This window comes from Erpetoichthys calabaricus, chromosome 3 (assembly GCF_900747795.2).
Source record: "Erpetoichthys calabaricus chromosome 3, fErpCal1.3, whole genome shotgun sequence".
Taxonomy (NCBI): Eukaryota; Metazoa; Chordata; class Cladistia; order Polypteriformes; family Polypteridae; genus Erpetoichthys; species Erpetoichthys calabaricus.
In genome coordinates this window covers 79,642,739-79,655,629 of record NC_041396.2, presented here as the reverse complement: position 1 = coordinate 79,655,629, position 12,891 = coordinate 79,642,739, and positions in this window count along the sequence as shown.

Sequence of the window (12,891 nt, the reverse complement as noted above, 5' to 3'; positions counted from 1 at the left end):
CTGGTTCTGCAAGTAAGAGAGACTGTTGAAGGTGACGCATATTGAAGTGGTTTATGTCACGGTTTCACACGATTGTGTGCTGGAGAGCAGGAAGATGGGTTGTGCTGTACAAAAAAAGTCATTTCAAACTCCATGGCCTGACTTAGGGAGAATCTGTCATATTGAACTGGGTGAAGAAAAAAACAAACAAACTGTAAATCTTGTCCGGGATTTTTCTGTGTCGTGCAAATTTATATTTTATTTTTTAACATATTTTGTGGCCATCTCAACCTTATATACTGCATAGATTTGTGGGGTTGATTGGCACAACTTTAAAGTGGAGAACCCAAGAAAAAAAAAGTGTAGGAGCCATGGAAGCTGCAGTCGTACTTCAGCATGTTGGTCTTTGGCCCACTTAATGCAAAGGGCATATTCCTGAATTAATACAGGCCTGTCCCCTCGGCTGTTCCAATGTGATCAGCCCAGGCATGGAGAAGAAACACAAGAACACTTAAATCAGTTACAGTTATTCATACACACATACAGTATATGAATGCCACTGCCTCTTTATTTCGTCCACTTATCTAGTATGAAGTCGGACCCCCTTCTGCCACCAGAACAGACCAAATGTTAAATGTCAAGGATTCAGCAGGGTACATAAAACATTGCTTAGACATTTTGGTAAGTTCTGACTCCCTAGCATAGACACCCTGTAAATTCTTGGACCACACCTTCATGCTGTGAGCCTCCTCATCACAACTAGGGTCATTGAAATGGTGTGAGGTGTGTAATGGGGCGCATTATCTTGCTGGAAGGATTCATTTGAAAATGGTAGGACAGCAGCTGTAAAGGAGTGAATATGGTCAGCAGCTCAACAACAATGTGGAGGTATGGAGTAAAAGTCGGAATTAAGAGGCATAATGTGCTCCACCTCCGGCAGTTTGTTCCAATAAAGCCACCACACGGTTTACAACACAACACCATCTGCATGTCTCAGCAGAAATCTCTTTATCAAAGAGGAGGACACTTTTTTTAATCAAATTTTTATGGAACCCTCTGTGGTCTTCTGCTGCTGTAGCCCATCGTCTTCAAGGTCCAGAGTGCTGTGCTTTCAGAGCTACCATTCTGCATGACAGTCTCTTGTCAAGAATATTTATTTGAATATCTGTGGCGTTTTGTTAGCTTGAATAAATCTGGCCATTCTCTGACGTCTCAGCACAAAAGAACTGGCAGTCTGTGGGTTTATTTATTTGTACCATTAACAGTAAACTCTGGAGGCTACAGCTGTTTAAGAGAAGAGGGAGCCACCACTTGTAGCCCCACGGACACTTGGATCACACAAAGGAGGCCACTCTGATGTCTAGTAGGTGAACTAAACCTCCTGGCCATGTCTGCATGTGATTTAAGGAAAATGTCAGCCAAGTGCTTGGTGGTGTGCGTTAAGGAGCTGCTGTACCTAATAAAGTGGCCACACACACATACTGACATAGAAAGGACTCACTGGATCATCATTTCTGTTTGAATCCTTGAAGACAGAAGGCAGCAGCTGCCATGTTTGTTGTGTTTGAGTGAAGACGCTCCTAATCTCTTAACGCTAATGTCAATAAAACTCGAATATTTGAGGTGTTAGTTCACTTTGTTTGCTACCACTAGTTTTTATAGTGGGGAAGGAAAAACGCGACCTTTTAGTGAGTACAACTGCCACGTTTCATACAAATATGGTTAGATTGCTCTGCAGCACAGCAAAGCAGAAATATTTGTTTCCTATTTTTTCAAATACATAATAAAAAAAAAACTACCAAAAATGCACTGAATATCCAAATGAGCAGGCTGACGTGGGGGGCCCTGGCTCCACTATGGCTGCAGCTTTTCATCCAGACCCCCTATCTTAATTAAGTAAGCTGTCACTTCCCAGTTTGCATTTTGCTTCCAGTCAAATTACAGCACTGGGTGTGCTAAACGCTTCAGGGGACGTGCCAAGCGTTTATGTCTGGATGAGCTGAGCTAACATACGAGACGGGCTGAAATCAAAGTAATCGACGTAGTCCTCAGCATTGACGTTTGCAGTGCACCGTCTATTGGAATGCATTTTGTAATGCAAATAGTAATAAATTGCATTGCTTTTGTTATAACAACAGGTGGCCAATCACAAACATTTGTACTAATAAAGCGCATTGCTGCAATTGTTTGATATACACCATCTGTTAAAATGACAAACGCAATGCATACGTCTTTGTTGTATGCCATTTGGTATGGGGTTCCCAAAATAAATGCAAATGTTTGAGATGCGCCATCTGTTGGATAACAGGGACTGGGCAGCTGGCCAGACCCACAGACTCTTGTCCTTTGTATTAAGGTGGACTATGGAGATGATTGCGTGTGTTTTTTACAGTTTTATGTCATCGTCATGATTTTCCTTTTGCATTCCAGGTGTTCTGGCTATCCAAGTCATTATTTTCCACTTTAGTAGACCCAACACTGAAGTAGCTGCAGTATTTCAGCATTAAGAGTTTTTTGCCCCCATTTCTGCTTTACTTGTCATTAATTGTTATTGTTAGGTTACAATGGGGTCACAGAAAAAAGTAATAAATGGGTAAATGGCAGAGAGGGTTAAACATTTGAATCTATGAAAACATACAAATTTGTGTAAATGTCTTAAATACAGTAGAATAACGAGCCAAAACATAAAATGGCTGGCTAATGAAACAATGAGATCCCTTTGCAGTGAAAAGCTTCACAGATTATGAAAATGGTCAGAACAAAAAATGTGCAGCCACAAGGGGCCCATAGCACTAAACTGGAGAACTTCTGCAATGGGCAAACCAGGAACACACTGGAGAGGATGTTAGGAACGTCAGCAGGGGGTCTGAGGAAACGTCAGCAGCTTCAGAATAAAAAGTGACTAAAAGGGAATCCACTAATGAAATGCTGGCCACGGAACTGTGCCATATTAATGTCTTCCCTTGAGATTTGGCCTTCAGGGTTTCCTGGTGCAAAACAGCGTTCTTGATGGGGTGCATTTTATTGGCTACCTGATGGCTAACAAAGGTGGACCTCATGTGTTATTACAAATGTACCTGTTTGACACAAAGTTTCACACACGAGAAGATTGACTTTGGTTCCTTAATCACAGCCAACTCACTTTCGCAGAGTATGTCACTTTATGACATTCATACACGTGTTAAGTTGCTCACATATTTGTATCCTGATTACACCACCGGCCACCACAGCTTAGTCAACTTCTAAAGGGATGGACCTAAAAAGCAAATTGTACTCCAAACAATCAGATATCTTGCTTTTTTAATTTTGTTTATGACTGTTATGTGGCCAGTTACAGAGGTCCACTAAGCCTTGTGGATCATCGCCACGCTGCACTCCTCACAGGATGTTGCCTCACATTGATGAAATCCTTTTCTGAGCTCAGATGTCAGCCACTTCTCAGGGCAGGATGTGGACATTTAGCGTCAGCTCTCCTTCTATTGATTGTGACTGAGTATTTTTTTTTGGTAAATTTACAGTTTTCTTCATTCTTCACATCACTGCATATGGCACATGTATCGACAAAGCGACCACAAAAAATGCGCTTACCTTTGAAGCTGTATCTGCACACACAGACACAGGGGCTGGCTTCCTGAGACAGAAATTAATAAGCACCGACAAAGAGAAAATCCATGGTGCTGCTTTTAGGACAATCGAATTTAAACAACTGTGACATTTCTGATTGATAATAACTGGTGATGGACTCGCTGGTGGATCAAGCTGACCACTTTCAGGCCTTCCGTGAAGTCTCTCGCCTTTTTAAAGAAACGCCTCTGCAGACGCCCAGTCTTCTCACTAATACCATTTCAGTTTAGGGTTCTGTCGTGGAGTAAGACAACAATTTGACCTCCAGTTTGAATTATAGTTCAGTCAGCTGACAGTTTTTATGAATGACGCACATGTACAGCTATCTAGTACTTAGTACAAACATCAATGTGTCCTCTGACCCATTCTTAAAATAATATAAGATGCCTCGCACATAATCATTGCATAAAGGCCAAGTACTCGGGGTCTCAGGTGTGAATGGGGTAAGTTACCTTTCAAAGAGTGGGCTCAGAGTCTTCTGTTGCACATTTGTTCATGAGGGTCATTAACCTTTGGGTTCCTTTGTCACGGAATTACCTGACAATACAGGGTTCAGTGCAGGCAGGATGAACTTCGACATTTCTCGCAGTAATGACTACAGCTCCTCCACGTATCTTCTTCCAGCTGCTCCCATTAGGGGTTGACACAGCGGATCATCTTCTTCCATCTCCTCTTTTCCTCTGTATCTTGGTGTTACACTCATCACCTGCATGTCCTCTCTCACCACATCCATAACCTCCTCTTAGGCCTTGCTCTTTTTCTCTTGCCTGGCAGCTCTATCCTTAGCATCCTTCCCCCAATATACCCAGCATCACTCCTCTGCACATGTCCAAACCAACGCAATCTCGCCTCTCTGACTTTCTTTCCAAAACATTCAACCTGAGCTGACCCTCTAATGTACTCATTTCTAATCCTGTCCATCCTTGTCACACCCAATGCAAATCTTATTATCTTTAACTCTGCTATCTCCAGCTCTGTCTCTTGCTTTCTGGTCAGTGCCACCGTCTCCAATCCATATAACTTAGCTGGTCTCACTACCATCCTGTAGACCTTCCCTTTCATTCTTGCTGATACCCGTCTATCATAAATTACTCCTGACACTCTTCTCCACCCATTCCACCCTGCCTGCACTCTCTTTTTCACCTCTCTTCCACAATCCCCATTACTCTGTACTGTTGATCCCAAGTATTTAAACTATGTTGAGCACTTAATGTCATGGGTCTTGCAATTTTTTGATGACATTAAAATTATAAAAACAATACAATGCTTACTTGAAGACATAAAACACTTCAGTAGAGTAACAGCACCAGAGAATCATTTTGCAACAACTTCCCACACAAAGTTTCCATTTCAGTGATTAGCACTTTTATGTGTTCATTCTTTCTGTGATATTCCTCCACATCATCTCTCTGCCATGTTTCTCCTCTATATTCTTCTTGCACTGTTGCCATTAAGGTTGTCCCCTCTAGTTCTCAGGCCTGTAGTCCATATTTGATCCATCTGTTCAGTGATCGTCTTATAAGGCTTGTAACATTTTTAATGCATGCTAAACGAGATCAACCTATCAGGGACTGGGTGAGCCAAATGAATTGGTTTTCTGAAACAGTCATATCTGCTGGTGAGACATCTCGCTAACGTGAGATCCGGGATCATCTACTCACACTTTCTGTAGCAGACCACAGGTTGTGAATCACCAGACCTGAACTGCGAGGAACCATCGGTCAGCATTGGCCAGCCATGACCAAGAAGCGGCTGTTCCATTGAAGTTCTCTTCCACTTGCTTTGGGTAGTCCAGTAAAGCAGGCATAGAAACAGTCAAATAGATTGTTAAACTTGGTGTGTGTCGCACATCTAACATTAATAGCAAGAAAGAAAAACAAAAAGCAAACCCACTGAAGCCTTCCTAACATTCAAGGCCAGCGACTGCCATGATGGCTCCTGCTTGCACTCCCAGGGCCCACTGCGGCTGCAGGCCTTCATTGAGACCAATACCCACCTGAATTAAGCAGACTTTCGTTTCGCAGTTTGTGTGTTTCGCTATCGATCCAGAAATTGTAAAAATGTGTTGGAACGTTGTGAGCATTTCCATACGTTACATAGATGATAAAATTTTGCTTATTATTCTTTTGAAATTTTCATTGTGTTCTTGACTTTCCTTCTGCTTATTCAATGCTTTATGTTCTACAGAGCCCACTAGTGCGGCCGACAGTGGGATGGTGCTAGCCTTTCACTTTTTGGCATTGTTTGCCTGGGTGATCCAATGCCTCTGTATTGCCTTTTTATTATTTGTCATTTTTAGGGTGCCACTAAAGGCGGTGGCACATTTGACAACTTCTAGTCTGAGGGGATGGCACACTTGACCATCACAGCGGCTGATCGTGTCACCTTGAGCATGCCAGATGACACGTCTCCATTTTGATTTTTTTTTTTTTAACTGCACCCCATATTCTATTGTGATACGTAAAATGCGAGACATCAGACAGACGAGTGTCTCTTCCTCTTTCAAGGTCTAAAACACCCGTGGCCCTAATTCCTCATTGCTATATTCTATGCATTGCACATTTGGACGAGCATTCATTGGTCGTCAGCCCACCACACTGCCTTGTGTCAAAGGTGTTTGGTTTTATCAGGGGGAGACGCCAGGCCCATCACATTACACGACTGCCTCCAGTTCATCAAGACTGGGTAATGAAGTCTGCAACTGAAAATCACTGGATAAGTCGGCTTATGTGACATGGCGCTTATGTGACACGGCCCCTGGTGGGGTGCAAACGCCTTACAAAAAAAAGTTGAATTAAGAAAACTGTTAAAAGAAAACTGGGAACTTCAGCCTGTGGCAAAAATGTAAATCTCACACTATTGCTCTTTATTTAATGTAGAATGAGGGAAAACTATATTATCAATTATAACACTGAGATCAAATGAAGGTAAAAAGAGATTTCAAAACTGGAGGAAACAAAGATCTACAGCTTGGACCCCCATGTGCGACGCTCTAAACCCGCATTTTAGAAACCCTTTGGAATTGTGAAATGTGGCACCCTGGGCGGGTTTGGGTCCTGCCTTATTGCCTGATGTAACTTGGAGACGCTCCACTCCCCAGACAGGACGTAGCTGCAGTTGAGAAGTTGCCAGCATAGCCAGAGGATCATACAGGGCCTTCCATACTGTTGGGACAAACACATTTTTTTTAATTTACCCCTATGGCTACACAGTTTAAAATCCAACAGATCAGACGTTATTAAAGTGCACATTGCAGACTTTAATTTTAGGGTATGTGCATACGTTTCGGTCCCACCATGTAGAAATGACGCTTTTTATACATGGTCTCCCATTTCAAGGCACCATAATGTTTGTGATTCCTCTTTGCTATATTATTGCTGTCATAAGTTCTACCCTTTGGAGCCTTTAGTTGCCGTTGTTCAACAGGAGGACAAGAGCTATGCCAATGAAAGTCAAAGAAACCATTATAAGGCCGATAAACAAGAATAAAACCAGTAGAGACATTGGTGAAACCTTAGGATTACCTAAATCAACTGTCTAGAATATCATTAAGAAGAAGGAAGGCAACGGTGAGCTCAGTAATTGCAGAGGGCCTGGTAGGCCAAGGAATACCTCCAAAGCAGATGACAGAAGAATCCTCACTATGGTCAAGAAAAAACTCTAAATGCCTGTCCGACAGATCAGAAACAGTGTACGGGAGGCAGATGTGCACGTGCAGAAGACTTCATGAGCACAAATACAGAGGCCACACTGCAAGATGCAATCCACTAGTCAGCCACCAGAACAGGATGGCCAGATTACAGTTTGTGAAAAAGAACTTAAAAGAGCCTGCAGAATTGTGACAAAAGGACTTGTGGACAGACACGGCGATGACACTGTGTCAGAGTGACGGCAAGAGCATAATGTGGAGACAAAAAGCAACTACTCAAGATCCAAAGGAGACCACCTTATCTGTTAAGCATGGCGGTGAGGTTGTTATGGCTTGGGCATGTATGGCTGTCACAGGTGCTGGCACTCTTATCTTCATTGATGATGGAACTGCTGCACAATGAATTCTGAGGTGTACAGAAACATCTGCTCCAGTTAATGGTTCCAAACTCATTGGACGGCACTTCAACCTATAACAAGATAACGATCCAGAACTTACTGCTAAGTCAAAGCTCAAAAAATAAAAATTCTTGAGCAGCCAAACCAGTCACCCAATTTAAATCCATTTCAGCTTGCCTTCCATATGCTGAAGAGATAATATAAGGGGTCAAGTCCCCCAAATCAAGCAGGAGCTGAAGATGGCTGCATTAGAGGCTTGTCGGAGCATCACCAGAGAAGCTCCTCAGCCCCTGATGAGGTCTTTGAATTGCAGACTTCAAGCAGTCATCACATGTCAGGGACATGGAACAAAGACAGACCTTTAATGGACCTGCCATTGCCCTGTCACAGACTCTATGGTGCTTTGAAATGGGGGGGCCTATTTATATATAAAAAAAAAAAAAAAAAGTGTCATCATTTCTACATGATGTGACCTTGTGGAGAGTGCAGTGTCCCGGTACGCTGCTGTTCATTTTAACACTGAAAACCGCCCCAAAGGAGGCTTTGCACACACATGGCCACCCCTCAGAGTTGGGCTCTTTCACAAATGTAGCCCGTAAGCCACTTTATGCGTGAATTATGTACAAATGCAGTAATTATTATTAAAAGCAACCCCACTCATCCTGTTACTGCTCTTGTAAAGTGTTAATAAATGCGTCACACAGTCATGGCCACCACCCAGAGGTCGAGCAGATTCCTTGCGAGCAGATAGCATTCCCACACGGCTAAGTGTTTCAACACTCCTCACCGCAGGCGATGGCACCATCCCGGGAATGTCGCCCAGTCTCAGCAACATGCAACGCTTTCTGATCACCAGCTATTTTAAAGGCACAAGGCCACCAACTGACTATCTGGGTGGCAGCACATGCTGTGCAGGCACAATTTGAATGTCAGAAGCCTGAAGTTCTGTTCCTCTGTGCTGCCCCATCATCCCGACTCTCAAACTGCGAGGCCAGGCTCTGCTTTCTTCACAGGTCTCCAGGACTGTATGTGGCTGCCTGACCGGATACCAATGCAAAGCGCAGGGCGCGTGTGGTCATCCAGTTCTGGGGGTCTGCGATTCCTGCTACCTGTGGTGCTACTATGGAGTTCAGGAGAGGCCTGGCTGACAATCTGGGCAGAAGCTGTTCTAAGAGAAGCTACCAGAAGAAGCCCCTCTGGTGCCCCTACAATTGATGCCAGCCTAGTATGGCAGTGCCTAAAGGCCAGGGTCGGCAGACTGCGGGTAGACAGCAGCGGGCATGTCACTGGCAGTGCATGGCCAGGCCAGGGCAGGGCAGTCGCCTTGGCCACTGCTCAGAGCGCCACCCTGGCACATGGAGTTTTAGATATGAGATGGCCGATACGGTGGCCAGTAAAGTGCACTTTGGGGGTCTCGACCTGCCACAATCTGCAGACACGAATGAGCACACAAAACTCAGCCATCGCTCTTTTCAAATGAATTTCAATGTAATTCTCCTCACAAACGAAGTGAATGCGTTTTGACGTCAATGAATACACAGCGGCCGTCACAAATGGCAAGGCGCTATACAGTACGGTGCGTCACAAGGCCAGCCCCCGGTTAGTGGTGCATTTTCACACCACTTTTAATATTCAATGCTGTTACATCAGGATGTTTAAAGCTATTTTGTTTTTAAATAAGCAACAAATTTTTGCTGAATTTCCATGAACGGATGGATGTGTTTCAGTGCACTGGGCTACAAACGTTAGCAGGACAGGACATCATTTCTAACCAGTGACTGCCTGGTCTGCCATTGATAACAATTATTTGAGAAGGACATCTCTGTGTAAATCAGTAACTGAACAGCATCCTGGCAGGCCATTAAAGATCAGAACACTGAATGAAGGTGGAAGGCAGGAGTATCAAGAAACCCGTTGGGATGAAATATGCGGTGAATGCGTGAAAAACTTGCCGAGTTATTTAACTAAAAATGACCTTTTACTCGTACACAGTCTCCCAAACTTCTGTTAATTGATTACTACTTTGAACACTTATTGTGAAAAAGTAAGAGCACCCCATGCAAATTGTTGTCTTTTTCAACATATTTGAACAGGCAAACAGTACCTACAGATAAGGGCGAGATACTTGAACAAATGACACAAGAACTTGACGTGGGGTATTCATTCTCATAATCAACAATGCAGACCTTCCACATGAAAAAGTATGTCGACTCCTACATTTATCTCCTCTTCAAATCCCTATCAGGTCCTCCAGATTAGCTGTTGGTGATTAGAACTTCCCAAGGGAGTATGCAGGTAGAACCCGGAGGTCCTGGTGTTCTCTTTCCTATTGATGTGTGTGGTCTCATCATGCCAAGTTCAAAAGAGTTCTCTAAGGTCCTCACAAAGAAGGCTGTGGATGCCTTGGAGTCTGGCAAGAGATTTCAAAAAGGGTGCCAGATCATTTGAAATCAATTATTCCAGTGTAAGAAAATCATCTGCAAGTGGCATAGATCTCAAACGACTGGCAATTTTTCAAGCACTGGTCTCGCAGCGCCAGACATAATTCTCAAGCAAAAATACACGTTGAGGGACAACTCATGAAAAAGTGTGGAATGATGAGCAGAGAAATCCGCTACTGCAAAGGCTCTGCCCCCAACCTCTCAAGTCGAGGGGCTTCAAAGAGACAGCAAATGAAACTGAACAGAAGACTTGATGCTGAGATAAAATTAAAAGTTTAAAGAGACGGTCTGCTACGATATCTATCTGTCATTTTGACTACTGCATCATTATATGGCACAACAGCAGCAAACAGAGTTTAAATAAGCATTGTAGTCTATTAATATCCATCCATTATCCAACCCGCTGAATCCGAACACAGGGTCACGGGGGTCTGCTGGAGCCAATCCCAGCCAACACAGGGCACAAGGCAGGAACCAATCCCGGGCAGGGTGCCAACCCACCGCAGAGTCTATGGATAAACGTCGTGTTGAAACGCCGCGGCCATATTCTGGCAGAGTGTGTTTACAATTCCAGACAGTGACGTTAACTCAGTTCAGTTATTCGTTTAGAGGTGTAGTCAGAAGGTGGACATTGTGTAGCATCGCCTATGCTTTTACTGTTGTGGTTAGGCAGATATGTTGATTGGGGTGTTTCGAGTATTGAAATCTGTATCTCCCATGGCTCTTCATTATCAGCTCTTTTAAAGTAGGGGGTGACACATCGTTTACTTTGAATGTATATTTTGCAGTTCAAATTTTCATGAATGTAGCTGCCACTTCTTTCCCCTTTACATCGACTCTGAAAAAGAGAGTACGCACAGTACCTGTCAGCGTATTGTTCACTTCAACCACTAGGCCATTGGGGTCTTTGAATGCCAGCGATAGTTTTAGAATAGTTTTTCCCTTGCAGTAGGCTATGCTTGTTTTTAAACACATGCAATGGGCTCTCCACACGCTTCTACTCTTAATGAGGGTCTTACTAGGTGGCTTTGAGGCCAAGGCCAATTCATCGTAATCTTTAGCTTTCTGTCTGTCAGACCAGGTCAACAAGAGCACCTCTGACCTCAGCAGTTCAAAATCTCTGCCCCCTACTCTTAATGAGGCATTTGATTGGTTTAGAAAGGTGACACTCAACGAGCCATCTACTCGTTCCCTCCCAGTTTAAACCAAACTCACTCACGGTTGTCTCCACACATATATATATTATACATCTGGCTCAGAGAGGACTGCCTGGCCCAGTAAATTCACCCCAAGAGCTCACCATTTGATAGTCACCAAGAATACCAGAATTTCACTGGGAGATCTACTGGTAAAAGTTTGTAGCTGCATGCACTTCAACACAATCAGAAATTTGCCAAATTTGACCTGCATGTGAGGTTGAGAAGGGAAAAAGCCTTTGACGTCCAAAAAGAACATTAGAGGAAGACAAGAGTTAGCAATGATTCTGGAGCAATGTGCTCTGTCCAGCTGAATCAAAGATAGAGCTGTCTGGCCACATTAACAGTAGACATGTTTAGTGCAGACTGAGGACAGCATTGCTGGTGAAGATCCTCACACCAATTGGGAAGCATGGTGGTGGAAATGTTATGGTCTGGGCAACTTGCAGTCATTAAGTCAACTATGAACTCTGCATCAGGTCAAAGTTTGCTTGAGAAGAACTCGAGGCCATCTGCCGAAAAGTTAAAGTCAAACTGGAAATGCACCTTTCAACACAATAATGTTTTCGATTACACTAGACAAATCCAACAAGGAAATACTCAGAAAGAAGACATGGAGGGTTGTAAGGAGTGGCCAATTCAAAGTCCTGATTTGAAATATTGTGGGGAGATTTGAAATGGGCAGCACATGCAAGAAAATCGACAAACATCTTGCAACTGAAGGAATTCTGCATGGTCGAAAGATTTCACCGAGTCAATGTCAGAGAGACTGGGGGGCAGTTATACAAAATGTCTACAAGAAGTCATTCCGCTAAAGGGGGCAGTATCAGCTTCTGAGGCCAAGGGAGGACTTGCTTTTTCCCCCAGTATACCATTACATCCACTATTGTTGAATAAATGATTGAAAGGGCCGGTTTTCCTGGTGTGTTATTCAAGTACATCACCGTTATTTGTACGCACGGTTTGCCTGGTCAAATATGTGGAAAAAGGCTTCCTTTTTCACAGGACTGTATGCTGCCCCTTTAATACTTTAAAACATATTACAACATTTAGAAATGAGGACTCATATTTACTGACTTACTACTTGCGTCCCCAACGACAAAGCCTGAGAGTTACTGTAACTTGCGCCTTTTTCAAAAAGTCATTCTGAGGCCCGGCACAGTGCAGATCTGACAAGTCTGCGAGGATGAATACCAGTTAAAAACTAAAAAGTCCATCTGAATTAGTAAGCTAGCTATAGATAAACAAGCAGTAAAAGTCTGAAATGTAGAAAACAATACTTGGAAAGCTGAGGTCTGGAGGCCTGGTGCATGATGAGGTTGTCCAAAGCCTTTTTTACACAGTAAATCGATCCGGGGTGCCACTTCAAATGTTTCCGTTAACTTTTTCGAAGTTTCATGTTGCATGAAGATCTCTGCTCCTGATTCCATTCATTTACCTTAAACATGAAATCAGAACTTACAATCCCAGCTCTTCAGTTTCCACTACTGCTCTGGGCTTTTGTCAGGAGGCCTGCCACAGGATGAAAAGCCAAAATGTCACTTGGCTTACTGCTCCATCTAGTGGGGGGAAAGCAAAGCTGCCACCGTAAAGCAGTAAAATAT